The sequence below is a fragment of the Lygodium microphyllum genome, chromosome 11 (genome assembly GCF_053477565.2).
Source record: "Lygodium microphyllum isolate KBCC chromosome 11, Lygodium_microphyllum_v1.1.10, whole genome shotgun sequence".
Taxonomy (NCBI): domain Eukaryota; kingdom Viridiplantae; phylum Streptophyta; class Polypodiopsida; order Schizaeales; family Lygodiaceae; genus Lygodium; species Lygodium microphyllum.
In genome coordinates, this window is record NC_141145.1 from 42,376,854 (window position 1) to 42,389,730 (window position 12,877).

The following is a 12,877-nucleotide window of genomic DNA, read 5'->3' on the forward strand; positions in this document are numbered from 1 at the left end:
GAACACAGGTGATGTAGGTGGTATACACATAGTAACTTCCCCCCGAGGGAACAATGCACTCCCCGCAAAGGCCCAAGGATGGATTCGGCAACTTCTCTTCACGACGGCGGCTCCTCTTTGCCCTCCGTACACTTCCTCCTCTTCGTCGTAAACGGTGGCGGCGGTAGTGATGAGAAGCTCTCCCTCTCCCTCTTTCTCTCTTTCTCACCCTTTCCCTCTCAAACGCAAGATGTAGTTCGCTCTCCCTTTCACTCCCTCTTTCGTTCCTTCATGCAAAATGACGCGCTCGGGTTTTTGCCCTCTTTTTTTCGCATGAGTATCATTGCTATTTGCATAAATAGCGACGCCGCTAATTTGTGTCGGAAATGGCCATCGCTATACTCCTGTATCCTTGTAGTGCATGAACAATAAGAAACATTTGATACAACGCAATAAGAGGGGTTGTTGGATACCACCTAATCACACCGTATCTTGCAAATCTTATTTTTTTCAAGTCTTCTTCAACTATATCTAAGTTGTTTGATTTTTTAAAGGATTTTTCAATTTTAGGATAATGGTCACTACTAGATTTAACTATGTGAATTGCTATGATCTTTATTTTAAATGAGATCTTATACTTGTCAACAAATGTTAAATTTTTTTATAAATATCTTGTGCTTTGAATTTTCTTTAGAATTTTTTTAAAAAAATAAAGTTTATTTATTATTTAAAAATATTTAAGACTAAAAATAAGCTTGAAATTTTAAAAAAATCACCATGAATGGAACTTGCAAGATATGACCTGATTAGGGGGTTGATGATATTTTAAGAATAAAAATAATCTTTAAAAATGGAAAAAAATCACTATAAATGGGACTTTCAAGATACAATACGATTAGGGGGTTGATGCATTTTTAAAGGCTAATTTTTAGCCTTAAAATATTTTTTAAATAGCACCAAAATTAGAACTTACATGATATAATGCGAGTAGGGGGATTGGTGATGCACCAACCCTCCTAATCACATTACATCATACAAGTCTCGTTTTTGGTAAATTTTTTAATTTTTAAAGTTTATTTTTAGCTTTAAAAATAACAAATAAGCTCCAAGTATTCTTTTTAAAATTTTTAAAATTTTCAAAGTATAATATACTTATAAAAAATATATTTTTTTACAAGTATAAGCTCTCATTAAAAATAAAGATAATAGCATTATCACACCATTACTCTAAAGTTAAAAAATCTTAGAAAAATCAAACATCTTAGATATAGTTAAAAAAGACTTAAGAAAATTGTGAAAAAAAAATCCATTTATTGTAGTTTATATATTGTAAATATTCCTTTACTATTTTTGCTAATATCTGAGAAATAAACTCCAAGGGTAGATTATTATTTCATATATGTACACTCACATCTTGTAACTCATGATATAATAAAATAATTTATGTATATAAATCAAATATATTTTTATTTTAAGAATCATATTGAAGTATATATATATTTTTTCTAAATGTTTCCTCATAAAAAGCGCTAATGAGCAAGACTAAATTCTCAATGATTTTTATATTTTTAGTTTAAAAAATACAATAGCAAGAGATATATATCTTAAACAAATTAAATAATATTCAAATCTTGTTTTAATGGTGTACACCATTAAGCTTGAACATGTGTACAAAAATTGTATTTTCTTGTCAAAAACTTATTATTATTCATGTGTTTATACTATTGAACTCAATCTTATATCTTTGTTTTGTTTTGATTTATGAGTCACGTATACACAACTAGCTTTTGCAAGGGTTATCACAAAGCAAGTTATGCAAGAGCTATCATAAGAACTTATATCTTGAACTTGTGTTGTCTTGTCAAGAACTTACATGTATCTTTAATATCTTCTAATATCCTGGAAAGTACCACTCAATCTCTCCATAGGCTATTGCTCAAAACTTATTTATGAAAATATATTTTTAGAAAATAATTAATTTTTATTACTTAATTTAATATAATAAAAATATCCTTTATTACTTGTATGCAAACTTAATGTGTATCTGTAAAGAAATACATTTAGTTGGAGGCAAGTATATATCCCTAGTCATATAAACATGTTGATGCTAAGCAAACATTCTTGAGGTACATCCTCTTGTTTTACTTTTTCTTCATTGTGGGAGCATTTTAGGATGGTAGTATGGGAATCTAATCATTTACAATAAACATTTTGGGCTTCCAAGTTTCACCTGTGCTTTTGTTATAGATGATATGAGAGTTCATGGAACAAGCACACGTGGTGGATGCTATGGAAAAATAAAAAAAGCACACATATTGTGTAGAGAAAGAAACTCAAAGAGAAGGTCAACAAAGAGAATCAAGAGTGCTTAAATATATGGGTGCCAAAAATAAGTCATGTAGTCAAATCTCTCGATTTTTAAAAAATCAAGTACTAACTTCACGTCCCATCTTTGTCATATATTTTGATAGCTTTTGTTAGTAAATAGGACTACTAAAATATGTTAGAAATTAGATATTTTGACTTTAAAATATCCCTCTAATTTCAAAATATCATATCTTTTGACAACATTTTCAGTAAATAGGACTATTGAGACTACTAAAACATGTCAGACTTTAGATATTTAGGATAAAAAAGAGGCGAGAACTACGAAATGGACTCTACTATCTCCAAAGTGGAGGAGACAACAATACCATATTTTTGCATATGTGGAAAACTCTCTTTGGCTCTTTTCTTAATTGAGGGATTAATAAAAGTACATTTTTTCACGTTTTTGGCCCTAATGATAACAAAAATCAAGCTTGTTGATAGACATATGTATAAGAGATTCTCAAAGCCAAAGGAAGATGGTCGCATCCAAATGGAACAAGATGGATCTTCACACTTTGAATAAGGAGGACAAGCAGATGGGAGGTAAATTTTATAAGTATAAACACGTTAATCTTTGTGTGTTATTGAAATTACCTATATCTTGTAATGCATGTATTCATTGTTTTGGATATGGATATTGTGGATTGGCTTCTTCTAACAAAGTCGAAGGTAGCATATGATCATTGACATAATAAGCCAAATCCATGGGATCATCTCTTTAGAAAGGAAACAATGAATGAGTTGCTACAATATTGTTGCACTATACAAACATCATTAATAAGAGGTATTTATAATTTGTTATATCATTTGTTATGTAAGACATTCAATAGTTTTATTAAATTGTAAAGTTTTTCTCTTTTCTCTAAGCACAAGAGAATTAAGGGGGAGAAGAGAAAACAAGTTTAATAGAGAGTAATGCTTTAGATAAGGGTAGTGGAGCCAATGATAATGGATCCAAGGAGGATTTACCCATGCATCAAACACAATATCTAAGATAGTAGTTTTTTTAAAAATGTAATGCAAGCCAAAAAATTGGCTATCAAGTTTTGATACACACATCTTACTTATAATGCAACAAATAACATTTTTTGGACGCTTTGAATCCTTTTGTCTTATGATTCAAGTAAAATTTTGAATTTTGAATCTTTATGTAAACCCTTGTATTATGTGATAATGCAATAAGGTCTACCATTTATGCGTTCTCAAGTTTTCATATGTATAAAAATTCTCTTTCTTTTCTGATATTCACATTACATTTTCATGTCACAAGCTACTTGGGGGGGGCGGGTCCATATATAAATATAAATATATATATATGTATTACTTGGGTTCAAGTTAAAGGATTTTTAAAATACAATTTTTACATATATAAGGATACCATATATAGGGGTTAACTATACATTGAATAAAAAAGGATTGTATCTTATTTAGGAAAAATTTATAAACAAGGATATTTATAAATAGGCATTGAATGCACGTGATATAGAGGGTATACATATAGTGAACACCTTGAGCAAGCTACATTATGTCTTGAAGCTTATCATGACTAAGATCGATTTGTGTAAGCAATGTTTAATTTATAGTTCAAAAGGGACAAAAAAACTAGAGCAACACTAGTTCTAGAACTGTGCAATAATTCTAGAATTAAAAACTCCCTAGTTTTTTATAACTATACCCCAAGCACATCTAATGTCACATGAAATAATGTATGAAAAATGAAATTGGAGTATATTTAAATACTTGTATAAATTTCATTGAGAATTGTAGTCAAAGCGGATTTAACAATGCATGAAAATGATACTTACTATTCATGAAATATAGACAAAATTGGATGCATCTTTAAGCACTCTTTTAGAATCATCTATAACTTCTTTTCCAATTCAAGAAATGTGTTAATATGACCATTTGTGGGCCTCATCTCTAATAGCGTATGGAGTTTATAGCTTGAATTTTATTAACTAAATTGGAAACAACATGTAACTTCTCATTTGATAGCAATTTTATAAGTAAAAACATTCACTAAATCTTTCTCTGCATATCCTTAATTTACTAGTTGTGATGACAATGCTTAGATTTGTTTACTTTGTGACGTTTCACTATAACACTCAAGTGTTCACTATACATATATCCTCTATATCACATGTGTTCAAAGCCTATTTATAAACACCTTTATCTGCCAATTTTTCTTGAATAAAGTACAACCCATTTCAATTCAATTGGCAAATAATTCCTTTATATGACACCTTTTTGTATGTCAAAAATATATAAATATACTATTAAGAAAATCTCTTATTTTGAACCCATGTGATGTACACATATACATGATGAGTGAATTACAAAAATATATATAAATATACTATTAAGAAAATCCTTTATTTTGAACCGAGGTGATATACACATATATTCATGAGTGACCCCCCTCCTTGAGCTATTACAAAAAAGTCAATATGGGTTTTTCAAATAGTTAATAATCCATATGTGAGCATTCAGGATTGAAATGAAAGAGCCAATATGATTTATTTATATTGTGAGATTTCAAGATTCCAATAACCCATAAATGACCTTTCAAGATTGCAAAAGAGCCACAATGGGTTTTTCAAAGAGCTAATAACCCATACAGGAGCATAAGAGACTTGCATTAACATTTTGTTGTTAAAGAACCACAAGCAATGGAGTCAAAAATGGATTAATATTAGCAAAATGAATGTTTGGAAACAAAAGAAACATTCTATTATAAAATTATAATAAGAAACTAGAGCCATTACTTTAGAATAGTTAGCTTTTCATTACAATATGATTGACAAGCTATCAATTGTTATTTTAGATTAATTTTTAGAAGCCAAAATTCCACCTAATAATTGAAATTTTAGAAGCCCATGAGTCATAAAGGAAAATATAGATTATACAATTACCATTACATGTGCATGGATGTTACCTTACCTACTTGAAGCTCTTTTGAAGCATCAAATTCAAAAGGCAAAGAGCAGGCATCTAAAGTTCAACAAGAGTGGTACAAAACAATCTTGGTCAATATAATTGAGTGTTGTGACATCATCTTACCATTGTGGAATAAGAAGTGTTAATATGCTTAATATACATCTGGTATGTCTCGAATAATCAATAAATGTCATTGGAGTACAATTGCCTCATTTAAAAAAAAGTGATTAGTAAATATCTCATTTCTTGCCAATGTGACCATGATAGACCGTTTTATGTGTCACTAGGGGCCACGCATGTGATACTATATCACGTAACTAGACCTATATCTAATACCTCAATTGTTACTATGGTGTTCTATCATATGTTATTTAATGTACTCTACATTAGTGTCCCTTGTTGTAGAAAGCTTCCCTATATTCATAGCAAGTCACACTCCCTAGGCCATGAACCTCCCTCACTACAAAAAAAAGGCTCCATAGACGCAATTGTAGATGCAATATTTGAATTGTGTTTAAAAATGTCGGGCACGTTTATTATCATGTCTACTAGCACGTCTAAAATTTCGTGTCTACAAGCGTGCTTATAGTGAAAACTACACGCGCATATAGACGCGAAAACATACACAAATATAGACGTGTCTATTGACACGCTCCATAAATATATAATCATATTTATAAAAAAATTAGATGTATTCAAATTTTACGTCTATAGAGGCGTGTAACTGTGCGTCTAAAAAGGCGTGTACTCTACATTTTTTGATGATTATAGACGTGCATTTTTCCTGCAATTTAGACGCGCAGATAGATGCGAAAAAGAGAGTATGAGAAAAAAAACCAGAGCACATGCTCTCGGGTTTTTCCCCCCCCATCAAATTGTATGCTTAGGAAAAATATAGAAAGATTATTATACTGAAAGCAAAAGAATGTGGAGAGCCAAAGTCTATATATTGATAATAACACATGATGAGCGTACTGTGTTGAAACATTTGTACATATTTCGAAGATTTTTATATTGAAAACAAAACAATGTAGAACAAAAAATTTCATATATAAAGATGAAACGTTTTTAAATGACGAGTTCTAGTGCTTGTGACCTCAAGCATGGCCATGGTCGCAAGCACTAGTTGAAAGTAATACATATCAAAAATGAAAACTACAAGGCCAAGGGGAGGCATGCATGCACGGGGCTCCTCTACATCTCCTCAGAAGAGGCATCATCATCGCTACCACCACTGGTGCCGCTGCCGCTGCCGTTGCCGATGCCGATGCCGGTGCCGGTGCCGCTGCTGCCACCGCTACTGCTAGTCTCCCCTTCACTATCCTCGACTACATCACGGTTTGCCTACACAAAGGATTAAGGTATATAAATACCATTACAAACAATAAATTAGAGTTACCTATACTTTTCATGTAAAAAATAAAACATGCATCTTCTGGCTATGGAATCCTCATGGCACGATGGTATTGCTCCTCCGTGATCAGTCCCTCCTCGTAGAAATGCTGCCAAGTGGACACTCGGTTATGACCTCGATGGTAGCCTAGCTCTCTAGGAGTAGGCATTCTACCAACGATATGATACTACAAAACAATTTTAACATACAACATATTAGAACACACTACATAATGAATTGAAACAAATTACAAAATTTATTTTAAAAAAGGAAATCAAATAATACTTACAAACTCAGCCTCCCATGACTCCCTGCCATCCGATCCATAATGTGACGATCCCATGGTTGCCATCTAGATACCTCGCGCCTCTGCATGTTGGCGGCTTGTCCTTTTCTCTGCTGCTCTCTTCTTGGCCTCTTTCCACTTCCTACAGTGGCAATTGGGTGGTTGGCCATATCTAGGGTGCCCCTGCTCTTGTCTCCGCAGTGACTCCTTGGCACACATCATAAGGTGAGACCTCTTGTTATGAAGCACGTCTCTCACCTTTGACCGTCCCCAATCATCTAAGAATCGTGAATTCTCGGGATTAGGGTACCTTCTATGTACTGCCCTTAGCACCTCTTGCCACAAACCACTTTTTTGGTGCTTGAAGGGAATCATACAATCTTTGTATGTGGCATGCATGACACTCCTCAAGTAGGCTATCACTTCCCTCCCCTGAGGGTTATGCAAGATACCACCAACATCTGTGACAGAGTAGTACATTTGTGGAGGCTCGCCTCTCTCATTTCTCGGTGAGGGTGATCGAGAGCCACCTCCTAGGCAATGCGCACAAAGCCCTCAACCTCCTTGTCCTCTCACACAACTCTCCCTCCTCCCTCGATGGGCACTACCCTCTACCTCACGCGCGTCTAAAATTTCACGTCTACAAGCGCGCTTATAGTAAAAACTACACGCCCATATAGATGCAAAAACAGACACAAATATAGACGTGCCTATTGACGCGCTCTATAAATATATAATCATATTTATAAAAAAGTAGATATATTCAAATTCTACGTCTATAGAGGCATATAACTACACGTCTAAAAAGGTATGTACTCTCTAATTTTTTGATGATTATAGACGCGTATTTTTCCTGCAATTTAGACGCGCGGATAGATGCACAAAATAGAGTATGAAAAAAAAACAAGAGAGCATGTGGATTTGCAAGCCACATGCTCTCTGGTTTTTTTCCCCCATCAAATTGTATGCTTAGGGAAAATAGAGAAAGATTATTATACTGAAAGCAAAAGAATGTGGAGAGCCAAAGTCCATATATATTGATAATAACACATGATGAGCGTACTGTGCTGAAACATTTGTACATATTTCGAAGATTTTTGTATTGAAAACAAAACAATGTAGAATACAAAATTTTATATATAAAGATGAAATGTTTTTACATGAGGAGTTCTAGTGCTTGTGACCTCAAGCATGGTCATGGTCGCAAGCACTAGTAGCTGAAAGTAATACATATCAAAAATGAAAACTACAAGGCCAAGGTGAGGCATGCATGTAAGGGGCTTCTCTACATCTCCTTAGAAGAGGCATCATCGTTGCTACCACCACCGCTGCCGGTGTCGATGCCGCTGCTGCCACCGCTACTGCTAGTCTCCCCTTCGCTATCCTTGATTGCATCAGGGTTCACCTACACAAAGGATTAAGGTATATAAATACCATTACAAACAATAAACTAGAGTTACCTATACTTTTCATGTAAAAAATAAAACATACTTCTTCTGGTTGTGGAATCCTCATGGCACGATTGTATTGCTCCTCCGTATGATCAGTCCCTCCTCGTAGAAATGCTACCAAGTGGATGCCCAATTATGACCTCGATAGTAGCCTACCTCTCTAGGAGTAGACATCCTACCAACGATATGATACTACAAAACAATTTTAACATACAACATATTAGAACACACTACATAATGAATTGAAACAAATTACAAAATTTATTTTAAAAAAGAAAATCAAATAATACTTACAAACTCAGTCTCCCATGACTCCCTGCCACCCGATCCATAATGTGATGATCCCATGGTTGCCATCTGGATACGTCGCACCTTTGCATGTTGGCGGCTTGTCCTTTTCTTTGCTGCTCTCTTCTTGGCCTCTTTCCACTCCCTACGGTGGCAATTGGGTGGTTGGCCATATCCAGGGCGCCCCTGCTCTTGTCTCTGCAATGACTTCTTGTTGGCGTGTGTCATAAGGTGAGACCTCTTGTTATGAAGTGCGTCTCTCACCTTTGACCATCTCCAATCATTTGAGAATCGTGAATTCTCAGGATTAGGTTACCTTCTATGTACTGCCCTTAGTACCTCTTGCCACAAACCACTTTTTTTGTGCTTGAAGGGAATCATACAATCTTTGTATATGGCATGCACGACACTCCTCAAGTAGGCTATCACTTCCCTCCCCTGAGGGTTATGCAAGATACCATCAACATCTGTGACAGAGTAGTACATTTGTGGAGGCTTACCTCTCTCATTTCCCAGTGAGGGTGATCAAGAGCCACCTCCTAGGCAACCCCCACAAAGCCCTCGACCTCCTTATCCTCTCGCACGACTCTCCCTCCTTCCTCGACGGGCACTACCCTCTACCTCACTCGATGCACGTGCTTCGGCCAATCCATGTACTTCAGCTAATCTGTGTGTATGTATAGTGCGTGGAGTACCTGTTAGAGGTGTACCAAGGTCTGGTATGCCAAGGTTGGGTGTTTGTGCAGCAGTGCAATAGGCAAAGATGTGATAGGTGTCCTAGAGATGACACTAAAAACCTCCTCTGCAGTGGGAGGGCGACCAAGATAACTGGTCATCTCTCCCATGAATTGCTCCTTGTTCGAAAAACCTCCAAAAAAACTACTAACACCTCTAGAAAACTTGGCTAACGTGTTGTTCATGCGTTCCCAATCAAGATCAGTGCTGGAAGATCTAGGATTCCACATCTACACAAGCAAAAATTCATTACTACAAAATCAGGAAGCTTTGAAAGATGCAGTTCTGTTTCGCTTTTGTTAGAGTGTCTATACCCACGTCTACTCTGCATTCTGGACACACCAACAGACGTAAAAGCATAATACTAAATTAAAAAAAACCTCAGACCTTAACTCTAATTAGTTATGCCGACAGTGCGTCTATATACGCGTCTAAAAACGTGTTTAGACTGTTAGCCAAACGCGCCTACAGACGCGCAAAGTTGGACCATATTTTCAAAAATTGTTATAAAAAATAGCGCGAAGCCTCCATAGAATGTCTGAAGCATGTAAAGAGAGACAGAGAGAGAGAAAGACAAATAGACAAAGAGAAAGCAAAGAAGATTGAGAGAGAGAAGAAGAACTCACCTTCTTTACTTGTTCCGATGGGTGGCGGCTAGGTTGCAAGCTCCTTGTCCTCCTCCTCCCTTCCCTTGGTAGGTTGCTTGATTCTTCTTCTCTTCCTTACTGTTTGGCTCTTGTTCTTTACTCTCTAGCTCTTTCTTCATCCTCTTTTTACTCTTATTTCCTTCCCTCCTTGTCTTTATGAAGTGATAGATAGACATGATTAGTGATGTCGAGCTCGAACTGTAGAAAACGCGAAAAAAACGCAGGAAAGCACTGGTTTGAAAATAAAGGCACAAGTTTTTTTAAAAAAAATTAATATTTGCGTGGTGCATCTATAAGTGCGTGTAATTGCACGTCTATATATGAGGATTTAAAAAATTATAGTTAAACTTATTAAAATACTAGCTTATGGTTGTTTTTGGATCAACATGACTTTCCTAGTCTTTCAATATCAAAATGTTTGTCTCCATGTTGTAAGTCTCAAAATATTTAGGAAATATGACATATATGCAAAAGGAAATCATATATGTCCTTATGATTCAGGTGTAATTATGTCGTCATCTTCTACTAGTATGGGACATGCTGAGTCAACAAACAGTATATCCTCTAGTGAGGACGAGACATTATGTCTTCACAACCGAGACACTTGGCTACGACAGAAAATCAAATGTATGTGTGATCGTTGTCGAGGATTTTTTTTTCGAGCACGTCGAATCACAATATCACACCTTAGCATGTACGGAGAGTGGGACCAAGAAAAAGACCCAGTAATTTTTACTACTTTATTTGCACAAATATTATTGGTCTATGTTACATCTTCACCATTAAACAAAACCTCCTTTTTTTATTGAGCAGGATGCGGTACCACATCCTCAAATGGTCCCTCTAAGGCGTCGAGAGGCTGTGAAGCATCGACGCGAGGAGGCATAGTCCTCAAGAAGAGTAGAGACTGATGATGATGATATCAGCCCTCTTCAAATGCCCCATCAAGTTTTGGAGGAAGAGATTTTAGACAACATGGTGCACGATTTATTTTCCCATGAGGTTCGAGGGGAGGGCGCCACTAGAGAGATAGATGACCCGCTACACATAGCGTCGAAAACTCCATTGTATGAAGGTTGCACATACTCCGTTCTACATGCATCTCTCGAGATACTGAACTTACAAACCATTTATGGATGGAGTAATGCTAGGTTGAATGCATTATTGAAGTATGTATCATTTGATATTAATTCATAAATGCTTTTAGACAATATTTGCAGTTTGTTAACTTTGTTTGCACATTATATGTAGGTTATTGTCACAAATTCTTCCAAATGGAAATAAATTACCAACTAGAAGGGAGAAAGCAAGGTGTTTCTTGACATCTCTTGGAGGTCTCGAGTACGTTAAAATCCATGCATGTGTCAATGATTGCATCTTGTTTCGTAGAAATCATGCATCTGCACGACAGTTTCCTATTTATGGTGAACCAAGATACAACCAAGAGAGATGAAATCAATGGATGTGCCTCGTAAGGTTTTGCAACATTTTTCTATTGTTCCACGTATTCAACTTATGTTTAAGTGTGAATCTATTGCAAGACTCATGTCATGGCATGCTAGTCACCATTCAAGTGATGGAAAGTGGAGAATTCCTTCAAACACACCAGCTTGGCAACACGTAGACAATTTGTGGTCTACTTTCAAAGAAGAGCCTAGAAATTTGAGATTTGGTCTAGGATTAGATGGAATAAATCCATTTGGCATCAAAAGCACCTCATATAGTGTATGACCAGTGGTATTGGTGAACTATAATATCCCTCTGTCGATGGCAAAAAAAAAAGGACATGTAATGTTGTCCCTTTTGATTCTTGGAAAACACAAAGTAAAAAATATGGACGTTTACTTAGAGCCTTTGATCAAGGAGCTAGAAATGCTATGGAGAGGTATTGAGGTGCAAGATGTGAGTGTATCATTGTCCTCTAGAGATTTCACTTTAAAGGGCATCTTGTTGTGGACCATACATGACTTTCTAGGCTATGGAGAGTGTTCAGGTAGTTACGTACTCTATTTTATTCATTCTTACCCTTAATCAAATGTATGTCATCATTAACCCACATTTTTCTACAAGTTTAACTACATCAGGATATCTTGCATGCCCAATTTGCGGTCCCTCTCTTGTTTCTTCTAGACCGACACGCTTGAAGAAGGTTATCTATGATAATCATCATCGTTTTCTTCCTATTGACCACCCTAAATATGCACCCCCCACTAATGGAAGAACTCCATAATATCTGACCATTCAAGATTCGAAGGACACTTGGACACACGCCAATGATCATCCTCCACTCGACATGAGTCGGTAACTAGTTTACTTCTTTTGTTTGTCTTTAAAGTACACTCCATTATGAGAACGAGAAATAATATATTGTTTGTACCTTATATTCTCTATATTTTTTTCATCTCCCATATTGGACTGAACTCAAGATCAATCACCTATTGGACCCCATGCATATATTCAAGAATGTTGCCTCTACATTATGGGATCACTTAATTGGGGCTCGTGATTCTGTCAATGTAAGGGAGGATTTACGTAGCATTGGACATATGAGACAAGCTTGGCCATGCATCGGACCCAAAGGAAAGATCGAGTTACCGCGTGCACCTTGGATGTTGTCGAAGACTGAAGAAAAGATGGTGAAGCAGTAGATATGTAGCTTTCAAAATCCCACAGGATATATGAGATGCCTCAAGGGAGCCTTCATAAAGAAAAAGAAAAGAGGTGTGGAGCAACTATCCGGTTTGAAGTCTCATGATTGGCACAAAATGATTCAAGTAAGGATTTTCATAGC